Here is a 17,500-nt window from a genome sequence, read left to right as displayed (position 1 = left end):
AGGTACAAACTAAAAAGCAAAAAAAGAGAAGACAAAAAATAATAAATCAGATTAATAAACCATTTATAAAAACGCATTAAAAGATAACTGTTCGTTGAGGCTCACCCATAATTTTTTTATTTTTTCTGATCAGTTTTTCCTACAGCTCCAGGGCACAGCTATGGGGGCAGCTTTTGCACCCTCATATGCTAATCTGTTCCTGGGGCTGTGGGAGAGAAGAATTTTTACGACTGACTCTACACCTTTGGTGGACAGGGTGCAATACTGGGGGAGATACATTGATGATATTCTTTGTATTTGGCAGGGTTCCTTGGATGAATTACACACATTTATGGACCATCTAAAAGAAAACGATTTGAATCTACGTTTGACTTACAAAGCGGGAAGATCCAATGTAGAATTTCTGGATGTCTTATTTCAAGTGGATGATGCTGGTTTTGTCTATTCCGATGTGTTCCGTAAACCTACCTCGACAAATAGTCTTCTACATTTCTCTTCTTCCCACCAACGTAGTCTCATTCGTGGTATACCTGTGGGACAATTCTTACGTATGCGACGTATTTGTTCAAAGGAAGAATTGTTTGAAAAACAGAGTAGGGATCTTAGTACGAGATTTAGAGAAAGAGGATATCCTGATGCATATATTGAGCAAGGCTATTGGCGAGCGAAAAGAACTGAACGCTTATCGGCACTTCATAAACGCAAATCCAGTATTCAGACCTCTGATAAGGTACGCTATATTCAAACCTTTAATTGTAAGTGGCGTGAAACGAGTACTATTCTGACTAAACATTGGAAGGTTCTTCAGTTGGATCCGGTCCTTGCACAATATTTACCTCCAAAACCTGCCATTACATTTAGGAGATCAAGGAATATTCGTGATACACTTGTGCATAGTCACTATAAGAAGAAGGAGGTTAATGCGTTTGGATCACGAGGTCCCAAATGGGGTTGTCGTCCCTGTGGATCATGTGTAGCATGTCCAAATATAGAGAGGTGTGAGGACTTCTCCAATGCTGATGAGAATAGGTTTTTCAAAATTGTGCATTATATATCATGCACCACCACTGCAGTAATTTATTGTGCGAGCTGCCCTTGTAACCTAAAATATGTTGGTTTAACATCCAGGGAATTTAGGCGTAGGGTGAGAGAACATGTTTTGGATATTAAAGTAAGCCAAAAATGTTTCTGATATCGACTCCCTTAAGACATTACCAAAGCATTTTAAGTTATTCCATCAAAGTAATGAATTATTATTAAAGGTACGAGGGATTGATCATGTTATATTGAACTCTAGAGGAGGGGATATCAAGAAACGTCTCGCGCAAATTGAGATCAAGTGGATTTTTAGACTGGATACTATTGCACCCAAGGGCCTCAACGAACAGTTATCTTTTAATGTGTTTTTATAAATGGTTTATTAATCTGATTTATTATTTTTTGTCTTCTCTTTTTTTGCTTTTTAGTTTGTACCTGTTCCGTGGAATTCTCTCATCCATCTGACCATTCATCTGATACCTGTATTTTATTATTTTGATTATTTATAATGCTATACTTATATTTGTATATGTCCATACACATATATGTATATATATATATATATTCCTTATTTATATATTTTTTTCACTCGATCGCACGTGTGTTTCACAGCACTTTTTATTTTTATTAATTTTTTTTTTTTATTTTTATTCTTATTATATTTATAAAATTACTGCAATGTATTGATATATTCATATGATTGCACATATATCTCTATTGAAATGATATATACATTGTGATTGGATTTTGTATAGCTTATTGTCTTATGTAAATTTTAGTTTGCCCCGGTCATTCCTATAATACTTATATCTGGGTTGTATATATATGTTACTAATTGTTCTAATTGTTATGATTATTTTTTGCTATATTATTTAGCATTTGTATTTCCAATTGGAGCATATATATATTTTTTTTTTCAAAGTAACATGTATACTTCTCTGCATTTGCCATGTTTGAGCGTGTTTCTGTGACAACTCACTGCCCCTCCCTTTGCAAGGGAGGAGTTATCTGTGTTTACATCTGGTGCTGCAGCACGCGGATGGTGACGTGCTGTTCCCCTCTGAATGGGCGTAGTTGTCTCCGCTCTGTTGATTCTTCTGAGCGGTGGGCGTCACCTCCGGGTCCCGGCTTCCTGCTAGCAGTACATACACCAGTATTGGGCGCATTATTATCTGAGACACTTCCGATTACTTTTATGGCGGCTGCGGCGTACGCTCCACGCTGGAACGCACTTGGTTATTATCTTATGTGGACATTTTTTCCTTTTTATCTTTGGCATATGTGTTTAGTCTGGGAGACATCATATTGAATATGGGGCTTGATTACTATTATTTGCATTTATTCTTTTGATCATTTTGATATGGGAACCAAGAATCTCCATTGGTTTGGGTTACATATAAATATTTCCCCCTTTGCACCATTACATCACTCCTTGAGAAAGCCACGGTAGGCGAAACGTATGTTGGAGGGAGCTGGAGACGCATGTAGCCATTGATCACGGGTATCTTTGATCTTATTACATTTCCTATGCACTTTATTTGAGTTCTTATACTCTTTACCTGCTTATCATATGCACTTTGTTGCGGATGGAATTTTTATGATCACTATATTTATTTATGGCTTATGTGTCTACTAAGTTACTACCTTCATGTATTATGACATTTTATGGTATTGTATTATGTCCTTTTTGTCTGGTTTTTGTGTAATTAATAAAACATTTTTTAAGTTTTTATAATTTGGACTTCAATTTAATTGGTTTATTCATTTGTCGACTAGGTTTTCATTGTCTTTCATGAATATCCGTATATGCTATATAGTTTGTTGGCTAGGCTACAACAGACTGTCAACGTGCTCCCATTAGGCATCTGTCTCCACTCTGTTTCCAGGATTTCACGTGACCACCAACACCGCCAGTTTATGCGTACAGTAGCCGTCTGCCCAATCCACACGTGTTCCTGTGTTACTGGTGTTCTGTAATGTCAGCAGATCCCCTGATGTTTGTCTGCCAATGTCTCCTGCTCTGTCCACATTCCCACCACTTGCAGTAGGAAGGTGGACAGCGCAGGAGACAGTGCCGGACACACATTGGGGGATCAGCTCACGTAACAGAACACCAGGAACACAGGAACAAGTGTGGAATGTGTGGACGGCAACTGTGAGCAGGAACTGGCGGTGTTGGAGGTCAGGGGAAATACTAGAGACAGAGTGGAGACAGAGGCCAAAACAGAGAATGTTTAAATCTGAAGTAGTTACAATTTGGAGGCAGCAGCAGTTTGCCCTCCACACAGCAGGGGATCAGCTGACGTTACCGAACCCCACTTTCACATGAACAAGTTTTTTTTCTGTGTGGACAGCACTTCCGAGCAAAAACTGGCGTTGTTGGAGCCCAGGGACAATCATGGTGCATGCCGAGGCCTACTAGGAGCCAGGTGTAAATCGGAGGTATTTTGACTTTGGAGTGAGCAGGACACTTTGCCCTCCACACAGCAGGGGATCAGCAGACGTTACCGAACCCCACTTTCACATGAACAAGTTTTTTTTCTGTGTGGACAGCACTTCCGAGCAAAAACTGGCGTTGTTGGAGCCCAGGGACAATCATGGTGCATGCCGAGGCCTACTAGGAGCCAGGTGTAAATCGGAGGTATTTTGACTTTGGAGTGAGCAGGACACTTTGCCCTCCACACAGCAGGGGATCAGCAGACGTTACCGAACCCCACTTTCACATGAACAAGTATGTTTTTCTGTGTGGACAGCACTTCCGAGCACCAACTGGCGTTGTTGGAGCCCAGGGACAATTATGGTGTAGGCCGAGGCCTACTTGGTGGCAGTTTTAGATTGTTTGTAGGCTACAACAGACTGTCAACGTGCTCCAATTAGGCATCTGTCTCCACTTTGTTTCCAAGATTTCACGTGACCCCCAACACCGCCAGTTTATGCGTACAGTAGCCGTCTGCCCAATCCACACGTGTTCCTGTGTTACTGGGGTTCTGTAATGTCAGCAGATCCCCTGATGTGTGTCTGCCACTGTCTCCTGCTCTGTCCACATTCCCACCACTTGCAGTGGGAAGGTGGACAGCGCAGGAGACAGTGCCGGACACACATTGGGGGATTAGCTCACGTAACAGAACACCAGGAACACAGGAACAAGTGTGGAATGCGTGGACGGCAACTGTGAGCAGGAACTGGCGGTGTTGGAGGTCAGGGGAAATACTAGAGACAGAGTGGAGACAGAGGCCAAATCAGAGAATGTTTAAATCCGAAGTAGTTACAATTTGGAGGCAGGAGCAGTTTGCCCTCCACACAGCAGGGGATCAGCTGACGTTACTGACCCACACTTTCACATGAACGAGTGTTTTTTTCTGTGTGGACAGCACTTCCGAGCAACAACTGACGATGTTGGAGCCCAGGGATAGTCATTTTGTAGGCTGAGGCCTACTTGTAGGCAGTTTAAGATAAGACGTTGTTAGAATTTGGAGGCAGCAGGAGAGTTTGCCGTACACACAGTAGGGGATCAGCAGACGTTACCGAACCCCACTTACACATGAGCGAGTGTTTTGTCTGTGTGGACAGCACTTCTGAGCACCAACTGGCGGTGTCGGATCCCAGGGAAAATCAGGTAGTAGGCTGAGGCCTACTTGGAGCCAGGTGTAAATCTGAGGTACTTTGAGTTTGGAGGGAGCAGGACACTTTGCCATACACACAGCAGGGGATCAGCTGACGTTACCAAACCCCACTTACACAAGAGCGAGTGTTTTGTCTGTGCGTACAGCACTTCTGAGCACCAACTGGCGGTGTCGGAGCCCAGGGAAAATCAGGTAGTAGGCCGAGGCCTACTTGGAGCCAGGTGTAAATCTGAGGTACTTTAAGTTTGGAGGGAGCAGGACACTTTGCCCTCCACACAGCAGGGGATCAGCTGACATTACCGAACCCCACTTACACATGAAATCAACCATGTACTGCAGACTGCCAAGTGGACCGGAAACGCTGTCCCCAGCTTGAGGCAGCATCTCACCCTGCTCAGCATCACCCCACCCTCGCTGTACACACTGACTACTAGAGCCTTGTGTACCTCCCTCCTCTGGAGAGATGTGTTCCTCCTCCTCCATTGACTCCTCGTCATCCTCCTCACTAAGTGTCCCCTGCCTGGGCCTTTGTGTGGAATCACGTTGCGCAGACTTGCCAGAAGCAGATGGCATTTCTGACTCCTCATCCTCGACCTCTTCAAAAACCTCCTCACTTAGTGCTTGTAAGGTTTTTTGAAGCAGACAGATAAGGGGGACAGCCATGCTGACTAGTGCATCATCTGCACTGGCCATCCGCGTGGAGTCATCGAAGGCACGCAAAACTTGGCAGATGTCCCTCATAGTGGCCCACTCAGTGGTGGTGAAGTGTGTCCGGCGCACAGTGTGACTTGTTTGCGCCTGATGCAGCTGGTACTCCCTTACTGCTGCCTGCTGCTCACACAACCGCTCCAACATATGTAACGTTTAATTCCACCTGGTGGGGAGGTCACATATGATGCGATGTTCTGGCAGGCGGAATCAGCATTGCAGAGATGCAATGCGTGATCTTGCCATGCTGGAACGCCGCAAGTGAGCACACTCTAGGCGAACCTTGTGCAGCAGTGCATCAAGATCCGGATCGTCCCTCAGAAAGCTCTGCACAACCAAATGTGTAGAACACACTGCAACGTGAGCTGCACTCACACACAGAGAGACCTATCAGACAGCCAATAACAGTGCAGAGAAATGGGCTATAGCACTGAAAGGCTGCTGAAAGGCTCCGCTGTCCACTCCTTTAGTGTTTGCAACCAACGTATATGGATACGTATGGAAGCACACTATACAGGAGAAAAAAAAGCAGCAACAAAAGAAAAATGTGTATGAGGCAGAGACACACGCTGGGCGGCCTACAAGCAGACGTGCCTGCAGGACACACTACACAGCGTGGGTCTGCACTCACACAGCCCTTGCAGACAGCTTTTAAAACAGCGCTGCTGGGCTAAAAAAATGCTACAGTGGTGGATTATGTAGCCTGGGTAGAGCAATAGATATGTTTGATGATCGCTATTTCTAACTGTCCCTCACAGTCTTCAACAGCAGCCTGTCCCTAACTGAATTCACAGCAGAGTGAACCCGAAATGGCGGCTGCTGCGGTTTTTATAGTGCATCATGACATCATTTCAGCAGCCAATCACAGCCATGCCAGTAGTTAACATGCCTACATGCCTAACAGGATTTGCCCACACTTCTGAGGATCCCCATTGGCTGAATCAAATCGAGCAGGCTCCTAGCATTATGGGAACTTCTGATTCCGGTATTCGATATGAAAAAAATATCGGAACTAAGTAACGGAATTCCGATACAGGGAATATCGGCCGATACCCGATACTTGCGGTATCGGAATGCTCAACACTATACAGTACCCTTTTTCAGCTTTTTATATTCTTGTCTAATCCATACTGGGCCTGAGAGCGTCTGTGTCTGCCTCCTGAAATACATACAGAGATTTACAATATTTTCACTATTCTATATATATCTGTTATCTGGTGATACAGTACCCTTTTTCAGCTTTTTAAATTCTCGTCTAATCCATACTGAGACTGTGAGTGTCTGACTCATGAAATATATACGGAGATTTATAATTATCCCTAGACTGTATACAGCTGAATGCTTCTGATACAGTACCATATATCTGCTGGTATTTTGGGTCCATTTTCACAAAAAGTAGGACATATGGTGGAAGAGTCTGCGGAGGTGGGCGGGGGGCAGCTGGTACTGATGGTGGTGGTGCATCTGCTGGTAGTGCCAAAAGCACAATAGCACCTAAGGCAGGAGGTGTTGAGTCTGCGCCATGGTCTGGCTCCGGAAGGCCTGGAAGGCTACCTTTTCTGGGAGTAGGTAAACCGCTTTTAAAGCCGGAGCATCAGGAACAGGTTTTAGCTTACATTGCCGAAACAGCCTCCAGCTCTATCGCCTCCTCTTCTGAAGTTTCAAAAAATGCAAGCACTGAGTCGTCTGTGCAAGTTTCTGGTCAGGAACAACACCTTTCCTTGTGTCCTTCACCCCCACCAAAAGTGAAGGATGCGGCATGCCACACTACAGATTACTCCATGGAGCTATTTTCACATACCATGCCTGAGTTATCAAGTGAAATCCTAAATTCCCCAGTCCAACATGAATCAGAGATGCAGTGCACTGATGCACAGCCACTGCTAGATGATTCTGCTGGTACATTGACCCAGAGCACTACATTGCCCTCGCAGTGTACAGAGCCAGAATGTGACCCTGATGAAACTCAGGTGCCCTTTCCCACATACTATACCACCTTACACGATGACACAGAGGAAGGTGCAGATGAAAGTGCCGGTTCCCTGAGCAGGTGGGGGCCAGACTCGTGGGTGAAGGCACTGGCACAGGGCCCCTCACAGTACGTAAAAGTGTCTCTGCTGGTGGGAGGGCCCACTCTCTGCCAGACACACCGGCGTACTATGAGGAGCCCTGTGCCAGTGCCATCTCCCACAAGTGGGCACTCCCTGCTTGTTCAGGGCCACAGCACTTGCAATACTTACTTCTCCCTGATCCACTGCCCTGACGTCTTCTGCGTTTCCTGACAGTGACATTCAGGTCAGAGAGCGCGATGGCATCACGTCTGTACGCCCTCTGCCTAAACAGTCCAAGGCACACTCAAGTGGAATAACTTGCACAAAGAGTAAATTTTATTGTGAAACAAATATTAAGCCAGGGAGCAGATTTTCATATGCGATTAAAGATGACGCTTCGACCCAGCCAGGGTCTTAATCATATATCACTGCAAGAAAAATAAATACCGTGTATAAATATAGACACAGTTCACCAAAATTAATTAAACATAAAAATATAAAATGAGGGATCACCCAGAGTACATAGTGGAGCAAAATAGAAAAAAACACAAAATATGTACAATATATTCAATGGACATAGCTCCAAATAGGAGATAAAGTTATACACTTCATAATAAAGCATAAGGTCTTGTACAAAGAGCAGATCAGAGACATGAAAAGAGAGGTATTTGTTACCTTAGATTGCAGTGCATATACGAAATAAAGCGCAATGGTGCAGAGGATATAAAGTGGTCCCATAAGCTGCAATGAATTATAGCTAGTGTTGAGCATTCCGATACCGCAAGTATCCGGTATCGGCCGATATTAGCTGTATCGGAATTCCAATACTTAGTTCCGATACTTTTTTCATATCGAATACCGTAATCGGAAGTTCCCATAATGCTAGGAACCCGCTCGATTTGATTCAGCCAATGGGGATCCTCAGAAGTGTGGGCACATCCTGTTAGGCATGTAGGCATGTTAACTACTGGCATGGCTGTGATTGGCTGCTGAAATGATGTCATGATGCACTATAAAAACCGCAGCAGCCGCCATTTCGGGTTCACTCTGCTGTGAATTCAGATAGGGACAAGCTGCTGTTGAAGACTGTGAGGGACAGTTAGAAATAGCGATCATCAAAAATATCTATTGCTCTACCCAGGCTACATAATCCACCACTGTAGCATTTTTGTAGCCCAGCAGCGCTGTTTTAATAGCTGTCTGCAAGGGCTGTGTGAGTGCAGACCCACGCTGTGTAGTGTGTCCTGCAGGCACGACTGCTTGTAGGCCGCCCAGCGTGTGTCTCTGCCCAGTGGCGGATCTTAATAGGGGCCGATGGGGCGGTCGCCCCGGGCCCAAGGTTTTTTGGGGGCCCAGGGGCAGGGGCGGGCTGGGCCGGGTGGCAGAGAGGCAAATGCCCCCCGGGCCGCTCCCCCAGCACCTGTACAGGGCCGCCCGTGCCCTGTGCTGTGACGCCACCGGCAGCAGACAGCCGCCCGCGTCACATTCTATGAGGGGCCGGGAGCTGTGCACGGCGCACGGTGCACGGCCGACACCTTGACGGCTGCTCAGCTCCGGCTCCCTCCGGCTGTACTTCCGGGTCAGATGTCGGGCGTGCACGATGCCGACATGTCCCGGAGGATGCTGAAAGCAGAGGCGCTGCTGGGGAGCGAGCCGGCTGTGAGGTAAGTATGGGGAACTTTTTTTATTTTTTTTTTTTTTATAAAATGAATTAAATGGGGGAGGGGGGGAGTGGGGGCTGTACACAATGAAGGGGGGGTGACTGGGGCTGTACATGATGTAGGGGGGGTGACTGGGGCCTGTATATGATGAAGGGGAGGTGGCTGGGGGCTGTACACAATGAAGGGGGGTGACTGGGGCCTGTATATGATGAAGGGGGGTGACTGGGGGCTGTACACAATGAAGCGGGGTGACTGGGGCCTGTATATGATGAAGGGGGGGTGACTGGGGGCTTTATATGATGAAGTGGGGTGACTGGGGCCTGTATATGATGAAGGGGGTGACTGGGGCTGTACATGATGAAGGGGGGTGACTGGGGCCTGTATATGATGACGGGGGGGGTGACTGGGGGCTGTATATGATGAAGGGGGGTGAGTGGGGTCTTCACATGATGAAGGGGGGTGAGTGGGGCTACACAGGATGAAGGGGGTGAGTCGGGGCTACACATGATGAAGGGGGTTGAGTGGGGCTAGACATGATGAAGGGGGTGAGTGGGGTTGTACAGGATGAAGGGGGTGAGTGGGGGCTTCACATGATGAAGGGGGTGAGTGGGGCTGTACAGGATGATGGGGGGTGACTGGGGTTGTACAGGATGAAGGGGGTGAGTGGGGGCTTCACAGGATGAAGGGGGGATGAGTGGGGGCTTCACATGATGAAGGGGGGTGAGTGGGGCTGCACATGATGAAGGGGGGGTGAGTGGGGCTGCATATGATGAAGGGGGGTGAGTGGGGCTGAACATGATGAAGTGGGGGATAAGTGGGGCTGCACATGATGAAGTGGGGGATAAGGGGGACTGCACATGATGAATTAAGGGGTAAGTGGGACTGCACATGATGAATTAAGGGGTAAGTGGGACTGAACATGATGAATTGGGGGTATGGGGGACTGCACATGATGAATTGGGGGTAAGGGGTCTGCACATGATGAATTGGGGGTAAGGGGCACTGCACATGAAGTGGGGGTAAGGGGGACTGCACATGATGTGGGGGTAAAATTAACTGCACATGATGATCGGGGAGTGGGGCTGCACATGAAGTTGGGGGGAAGGGGACAGCACATGATGAAATGGAAGGGGGGATAAGGGGCTGCAAATGATGAAGCGGCACTGCAGATGAAGTGAGTGGGTGATAGGGGACTGCAATGGATGAAGTAAGCGGACTTTAAATTAAAGTGGGGACATTAAAGTGGATCCCCTATGGCCAGGATCACGTTGGGCGATTTTGTGCGTATTGGCCATAGGCCTACAGCTTATGTGCAACGTCTTTTTAGGCCATGTCCACACGTGGTGGAATGGTGGTGGGTTTTCCGTATGGACCCGCAGCAAACCAAGTGCTGCGGTCCGTACGGCTGTCAATTCCCGCACGGGGACCGCAGCGCTCAGGTGGGAAGGGGGGTACAGGGGCCCAGGTTTTATGAACAGCCCCAGGCCCATAGTCCACTTAATCTGCCACTGTCTCTGCCTCATACACATTTTTCTTTTATTGCTGCTTTTTTTTTCTCCTGTATAGTGTGCTTCCATACGTATCCATATACGTTGATTGCAAACACTAAAGGAGAGGAAAACGAAGCCTTTCAGCAGCCTTTCAGTGCTATAGCCCATTTCTCTGCACTGTTTTTGGCTGTCTGATAGGTCTCTCTGTGTGTGAGTGCAGCTCACGTTGCAGTGTGTTCTACAGCCACCGCTGGGTGTAGTCCGCTCAGCGTGCGTCACTGCCTCATACATAGTCCTTTTTTTGCAGCTAATTTGTCCAGATTTTTGCTCCTATATTAGTGTGCTTCCATCCGCATCCATTGTCATTGGTTGGTTGCAAACACTATATAGGATTAGATAGAGGAGCCTTTTTTCTGGCTTGTGCCCTTCAAGGCCAGCCAAACTAGTATCACCCTATTTTTTGGAGCCTCATCAATTGCATTGTAGGTTAGCTTCCTGCATTGTAATCGCTCCAAAAGGTTTGTGATACTATAGCTTTCAAACTTTGGTCACATCCTTTTATTTTTCCCAAAAAAAAAAAAAAGGAAATAAAGTTCACCCAACACTCCACTTTAGAGTTGTGTAGGCCACGTTAGATCATATTAAAGTGTAGTACACACAATCTTAGCCAAATTAGTGTTTCCCATACTGGTTAGCAGGCGTTCAGGAATAAGAACACTAAGCCCCCCCTTTTTTACTTTTCTGCCTATCTTTATCAGTCTACCAAGATGAAGAAGGCAGGGAGTAAGGCACGTGGTCGTGGAGTTTCAGCAGGGAGAGGACGTGGGGATTCAGCAGGGAGAGGACGTGGGGATTCGGTGCCTGCTGCGGCCACCAGTGACCCGGCATCCCCCACTTTTACCAGGCAACAGTCCTTCATGTGCAGCTTTGTAGGACCTCGCCGTACCCCACTGCTGCGTGACGAACAAATTGATTTTTCCTGGGCTCCGACAACGCCAGTTGGTGCTTAGAAGTGCTGTACGCACAGAAAAACACTCGCTCATGTGTAAGTGGGGTTCGGTAACGTCAGCTGATCCCCTGCTGTGTGTACGTCAAACTCCCCTGCTGCCTACAACTTCTTACTACCTCTGATTTAATATGTTCTCTGATTTGCCCTCTGTCTCCACTCTGTTTTGAGCATTTCCTCAGGCCTCCAACACCGCCTGTTTCTGCTCTCAAGTGCCGTCTGCACAATCAACACTTGTTCCTGTGTTACCATGGTCCTGTAACATCAGCTGATCTCTAGAGGTGAGTCCGGCAATGTCTCCTGCTTTGTCTACATTCCCACTACTTGTAGTGGAAAAGTGGACAGAGCAGGAGACATTGCCTGACTCACCTCTAGGGATAAGCTGCTGTTACAGAACCCCTGTAACACAGGAACAAGTGTTGGTTGTGCAGACGGCATTTCAGAGCAGCAACTGTCGTGTTTGGAAGCCAGAGGAAATACTCGAAACAGAGTGAAGACAGAGGCCTAATTGGAGTACAGTGACAGTTAGTAGTAGTCTAGAAACAATATAAAACTGCCACCAAGTAGGCCTCAGCCTACTACCTGATTTTTCCTGGGCTCCGACACCGCCAGTTGGTGCTCAGAAGTGCTGTACGCACAGAAAAAACACTCGCTCATGTGTAAGTGGGGTTTGGTAATGTCAGCTGATCCCCTGCTGTGTGTATGGCAAAGTGTACTGCTCCCTCCAAACTCTAAGTACCTCAGATTTACACCTGGCTCCAAGTAGGCCTCAACCTACTACCTGATTTTTCCTGGGCTCCGACAACGCCAGTTGGTGCTCAGAAGTGCTGTACGCACAGAAAAAGCACTCGCTCATGTGTAAGTGGGGTTCGGTAACGTCAGCTGATCCCCTGCTGTGTGTATGGTAAAGTGTCCTGCTCCCTCAAAATTCAAATGACCTCTGATTTACACCTGGCTCCAAGCAAGCCTCAACCTACTACCTGATTTTCCCTGGGCTCCGACAACGCCAGTTGGTGCTCAGAAGTGCTGTACGCACAGAAAAAACACTCGTTCATGTGTAAGTGGGGTTTGGTAAAGTCAGCTGATCCCCTGCTGTGTGTACGTCAAACCCTCCTGCTGCCTACAACTTCTGACTACCTCTGATTTAATATGTTCTCTGATTTGCCCTCTGTCTCCACTCTGTTTTGAGTATTTCCTCAGGCCTCCAACACCGCCTGTTTCTGCTCTCAAGTGCCGTCTGCACAATCAACACTTGTTCCTGTGTTACCATGGTCCTGTAACATCAGCTGATCTCCAGAGGTGAGTCCGGCAATGTCTCCTGCTTTGTCTACATTCCCACTACTTGTAGTGGAAAAGTGGACAGAGCAGGAGACATTGCCTGACTCACCTCTAGGGATAAACTGCTGTTACAGAACCCCAGTAACACAGGAACAAGTGTGGGTTGTGCAGACGGCATTTCAGAGCAGCAACTGTCGTGTTTCGAAGCAAGAGGAAATACTCGAAACAGAGTGAAGACAGAGGCCTAATTGGAGTACATTGACAGTTAGTAGTAGTCTAGAAACAATCTAAAACTGCCACCAAGTAGGCCTCAGCCTACTACCTGATTTTTCCTGGGCTCCGACACCGCCAGTTGGTGCTCAGAAGTGCTGTACGCACAGAAAAAACACTCGCTCATGTGTAAGTGGGGTTTGGTAACGTCAGCTGATCCCCTGCTGTGTGTATGGCAAAGTGTACTGCTCCCTCCAAACTCTAAGTACCTCAGATTTACACCTGGCTCCAAGTAGGCCTCGGCCTACTACCTGATTTTCCCTGGGCTCCGACAACGCCAGTTGGTGTTCAGAAGTGCTGTACGCACAGAAAAAACACTCGCTCATGTGTAAGTGTGGTTCGGTAACCTCAGCTGATCCCCTGCTGTGTGTATGGCAAAGTGTCCTGCTCCCTCCAAACTCTAAGTTCCTCAGATTTACACCTGGCTCCAAGTAGGCCTCAACCTACTACCTGATTTTTCCTGGGCTCCGTCAACGCCAGTTGGTGCTCAAAAGTGCTGTACGCATGAAAAAACACTCGCTCATGTGTAAGTGGGGTTCGTTAACGTCAGCTGATCCCCTGCTGTGTGTATGGTAAAGTGTCCTGCTCCCTCCAAATTCAAACGACCTCTGATTTACACCTGGCTCCAAGTAGGCCTCAACCTACTACCTGATTTTCCCTGGGCTCCGACAACTCCAGTTGGTTCTCAGAAGTGCTGTATGCACAGAAAAAACACTCGCTCATGTGTAAGTGGGGTTTGGTAACGTCAGTTGATCCCCTGCTGTGTGTATGGCAAAGTGTACTGCTCCCTCCAAACTCTAAGTACCTCAGATTTACACCTGGCTCCAAGTAGGCCTCGGCCTACTACCTGATTTTCCCTGGGCTCCGACAACGCCAGTTGGTGTTCAGAAGTGCTGTACGCACAGAAAAAACACTCGCTCATGTGAAAGTGGGGTTCGGTAACCTCAGCTGATCCCCTGCTGTGTGTATGGCAAAGTGTCCTGCTCCCTCCAAACTCTAAGTTCCTCAGATTTACACCTGGCTCCAAGTAGGCCTCAACCTACTACCTGATTTTTCCTGGGCTCCGTCAACGCCAGTTGGTGCTCAAAAGTGCTGTACACATGAAAAAACACTCGCTCATGTGTAAGTGGGGTTCGGTAACGTCAGCTGATCCCCTGCTGTGTGTATGGTAAAGTGTCCTGCTCCCTCCAAATTCAAACGACCTCTGATTTACACCTGGCTCCAAGTAGGCCTCAACCTACTACCTGATTTTCCCTGGGCTCCGACAACTCCAGTTGGTTCTCAGAAGTGCTGTATGCACAGAAAAAACACTCGCTCATGTGTAAGTGGGGTTTGGTAAAGTCAGCTGATCCCCTGCTGTGTGTATGGCAAAGTGTACTGCTCCCTCCAAAGTCTAAGTACCTCAGATTTACACCTGGCTCAAAGTAGGCCTCGGCCTACTACCTGATTTTCCCTGGGCTCCGACAACGCCAGTTGGTGTTCAGAAGTGCTGTACACACAGAAAAAACACTCGCTCATGTGTAAGTGGGGTTCGGTAACGTCAGCTGATCCCCTGCTGTGTGTACGTCAAACTCTCCTGCTGCCTACAACTTCTGACTACCTCTGATTTAATATGTTCTCTGATTTGCCCTCTGTCTCCACTCTGTTATGAGTATTTCCTCAGGCCTCCAACACCGCCTGTTTCTGCTCTCAAGTGCCGTCTGCACAATCAACATTTGTTCCAGTGTTACAATGGTCCTGTAACATCAGCTGATCTCCAGAGGTGAGTCCGGCAATGTCTCCTGCTTTGTCTACATTCCCACTACTTGTAGTGGAAAAGTGGACAGAGCAGGAGACATTGCCTGACTCACCTCTAGGGATAAGCTGCTGTTACAGAACCCCTGTAACACAGGAACAAGTGTTGTTGTGCAGACGGCATTTCAGAGCAGCAACTGTCGTGTTTGGAAGCCAGAGGAGATACTTGAAACAGAGTGAAGACAGAGGCTTAATTGGAGTACGTTGCCAGTTAGTAGTAGTCTAGAAACAATCTAAAACTGCCACCAAGTAGGCCTCAGCCTACTACCTGATTTTTCCTGGGCTCCGACACCGCCAGTTGGTGCTCAGAAGTGCTGTACGCACAGAAAAAACACTCGCTCATGTGTAAGTGGGGTTCGGTAATGTCAGCTGATCCCCTGCTGTGTGTATGGTAAAGTGTCCTGCTCCCTCCAAATTCAAACGACCTCTGATTTACACCTGGCTCCAAGTAGGCCTCAACCTACTACCTGATTTTCCCTGGGCTCCGACAACGCCAGTTGGTGCCCAGAAGTGCTGTACGCACAGAAAAAACACTTGTTCATGTGTAAGTGGGGTTCGGTAACATCAGCTGATCCCCTGCTGTGTGGACGGTAAACTGCTGCTGCCTCCAAATTCTAACTACTTCTGATTTACACCTGGCTCCTAGTAGGCCTCAGCCTACTCCAAGATTGTCCCTGGGCTCCAACGACGCCAGTTGGTGCTCGGAAGTGCTGTCCATACAGAAAAAACACTTGTTCATGTGTAAGTGGGGTTCGGCAACGTCAGCTGATCCCCTGCTGTGTGTATGGCAAAGTGTCCTGCTCCCTCCAAAGTCAAACTACCTCCGATTTACACCTGGCTCCTAGTAGGCCTCAGCCTACTCCATTATTGTCCCAGGGCTCCAACAACGCCAGTTGGTGCTCGGAAGTGCCGTCCACACAGAAAAAACACTTGTTCATGTGTAAGTGGGGTTCGATAACGTCAGCTGACCCCCTGCTGTGTGGACGGCAATCTGCTGCTGCCTCCAAATTCTAACTACTTCTGATTTAAACATTCTCTGATTTGGCCTCTCCACTCTGTCTCGAGTATTTCCCCTGACCTCCTACACCGCCAGTTCCTGCTCACAGTTGCCGTCCACACATTCCACACTTGTTCCTGTGTTCCTGGTGTTCTGTTACGTGAGCTGATCCCCCAATGTGTGTTCGAGACTGTCTCCTGCGCTGTCCACCTTCCCACTACAAGTGGTGGGAAGGTGGACAGAGCAGAAGACATTGCCAGACACACATCAGGGGATCTGCTGACATTACAGAACCCCAGTAACACAGGAACACGTGTGGATTGGGTTGACGGCTTCTGTGCGCATAAACTGGTGGTGTTGGTGGTAAGGTTAAATCCTGGAGACATAGTGGAGACAGATGCCTAATTGGAGCACGTTGACAGTCTGTTGTAGCCTACAAACAATCTAAAACTACCACCAAGTAGGCCTCGGCCTACACCATGATTGTCCCTGGGCTCCAACAACGCCAGTTGGTGCTCGGCAGTGTCTTTGGCACGGGTACTCCCTGTTGCCCAGCCTGGTTCCAGCACGCCAGCTGTTTCCAGGTAGTGTCAATTTCACTTTGCCACCAATCCGTTGTCCTGTCGTCTTGTGGCCGGGTTAGCCGACTCTACAGTGCCTGCAGTTTAGGTGACTCCTATGTGGGCTGCGGGAACTGGCACTGAAGGCTGGATCCGTAGTGCCAATGGGACATGGACCCCCTGTAGGACTGTGGGTTTCGGTAACTGCGGCCGGCTTGCGGCCTGGCTACTTTGCTTTGGATGGGTACCTTCTGCTACCCACCCGGGTTCCAGCACTGTCAGCTGGTTCTTGCCAGAGCCTTTGGCCTAGGTGCCTCCATCTCGGTATCCGAAGGTCCAGCACCGTCAGCTGGTCCTTGGTAGTGCTTTTTAGCAAAGGTACCTCCTGCCTAGTAACCGTGGTCCAGCACCGTCAGCTGTTCCTCGGTAGTGCAATTGGCTCTTGTAGCTTTTGCTACCCATCTGGGTTCCAGCACCGTCAGCTGGTTCTCGGCAGTGTTATGGCACGGGTACTCCCTGTTGCCATGCCGGTTTTCAGCACGCCTGCTGTTTCCTGGTAGTGTCAAGGTCACTATGCCACCCATCCATTGTCCTGTCGTCTTGCGGCCGGGTTATCCGACTCTACGGTGCCTGCAGTTTAGGTGACTCCTATGTGGGCTGCGGGAACTGGCACTGAAGACTGGATCCGTAGTGCCAATCGGACATGGACCCCCTGTAGGACTGTGGGTTTCGGTAACTGCTGCCGGCTTGCGGCCTGGCTACTTTGCTTTGGATGGGTACCTTCTGCTACCCATCCGGGTTCCAGCACTGTCAGCTGGTTCTCGCCAGAGCCTTTGGCCTAGGTGCCTCCATCTCGGTATCCGAAGGTCCAGCAACATCAGCTGGTCCTTGGTAGTGCTTTTTAGCACAGGTACCTTCAGCTTAGTAACCGTGGTCCAGCACCGTCAGTTGGTCCTCGGTAGTGCCATTGGCTCTTGTTCCTTCTGCTGCCACTATGGGTTCCAATACTGTCAGCTGGTTCTCG

Source organism: Dendrobates tinctorius, unplaced genomic scaffold, assembly GCF_039654945.1.
Source record: "Dendrobates tinctorius isolate UK_male_01 unplaced genomic scaffold, ASM3965494v1 ptg000077l, whole genome shotgun sequence".
In the NCBI taxonomy this organism is placed as follows: Eukaryota; Metazoa; Chordata; class Amphibia; order Anura; family Dendrobatidae; genus Dendrobates; species Dendrobates tinctorius.
This window is presented reverse-complemented; position numbering follows the sequence as displayed.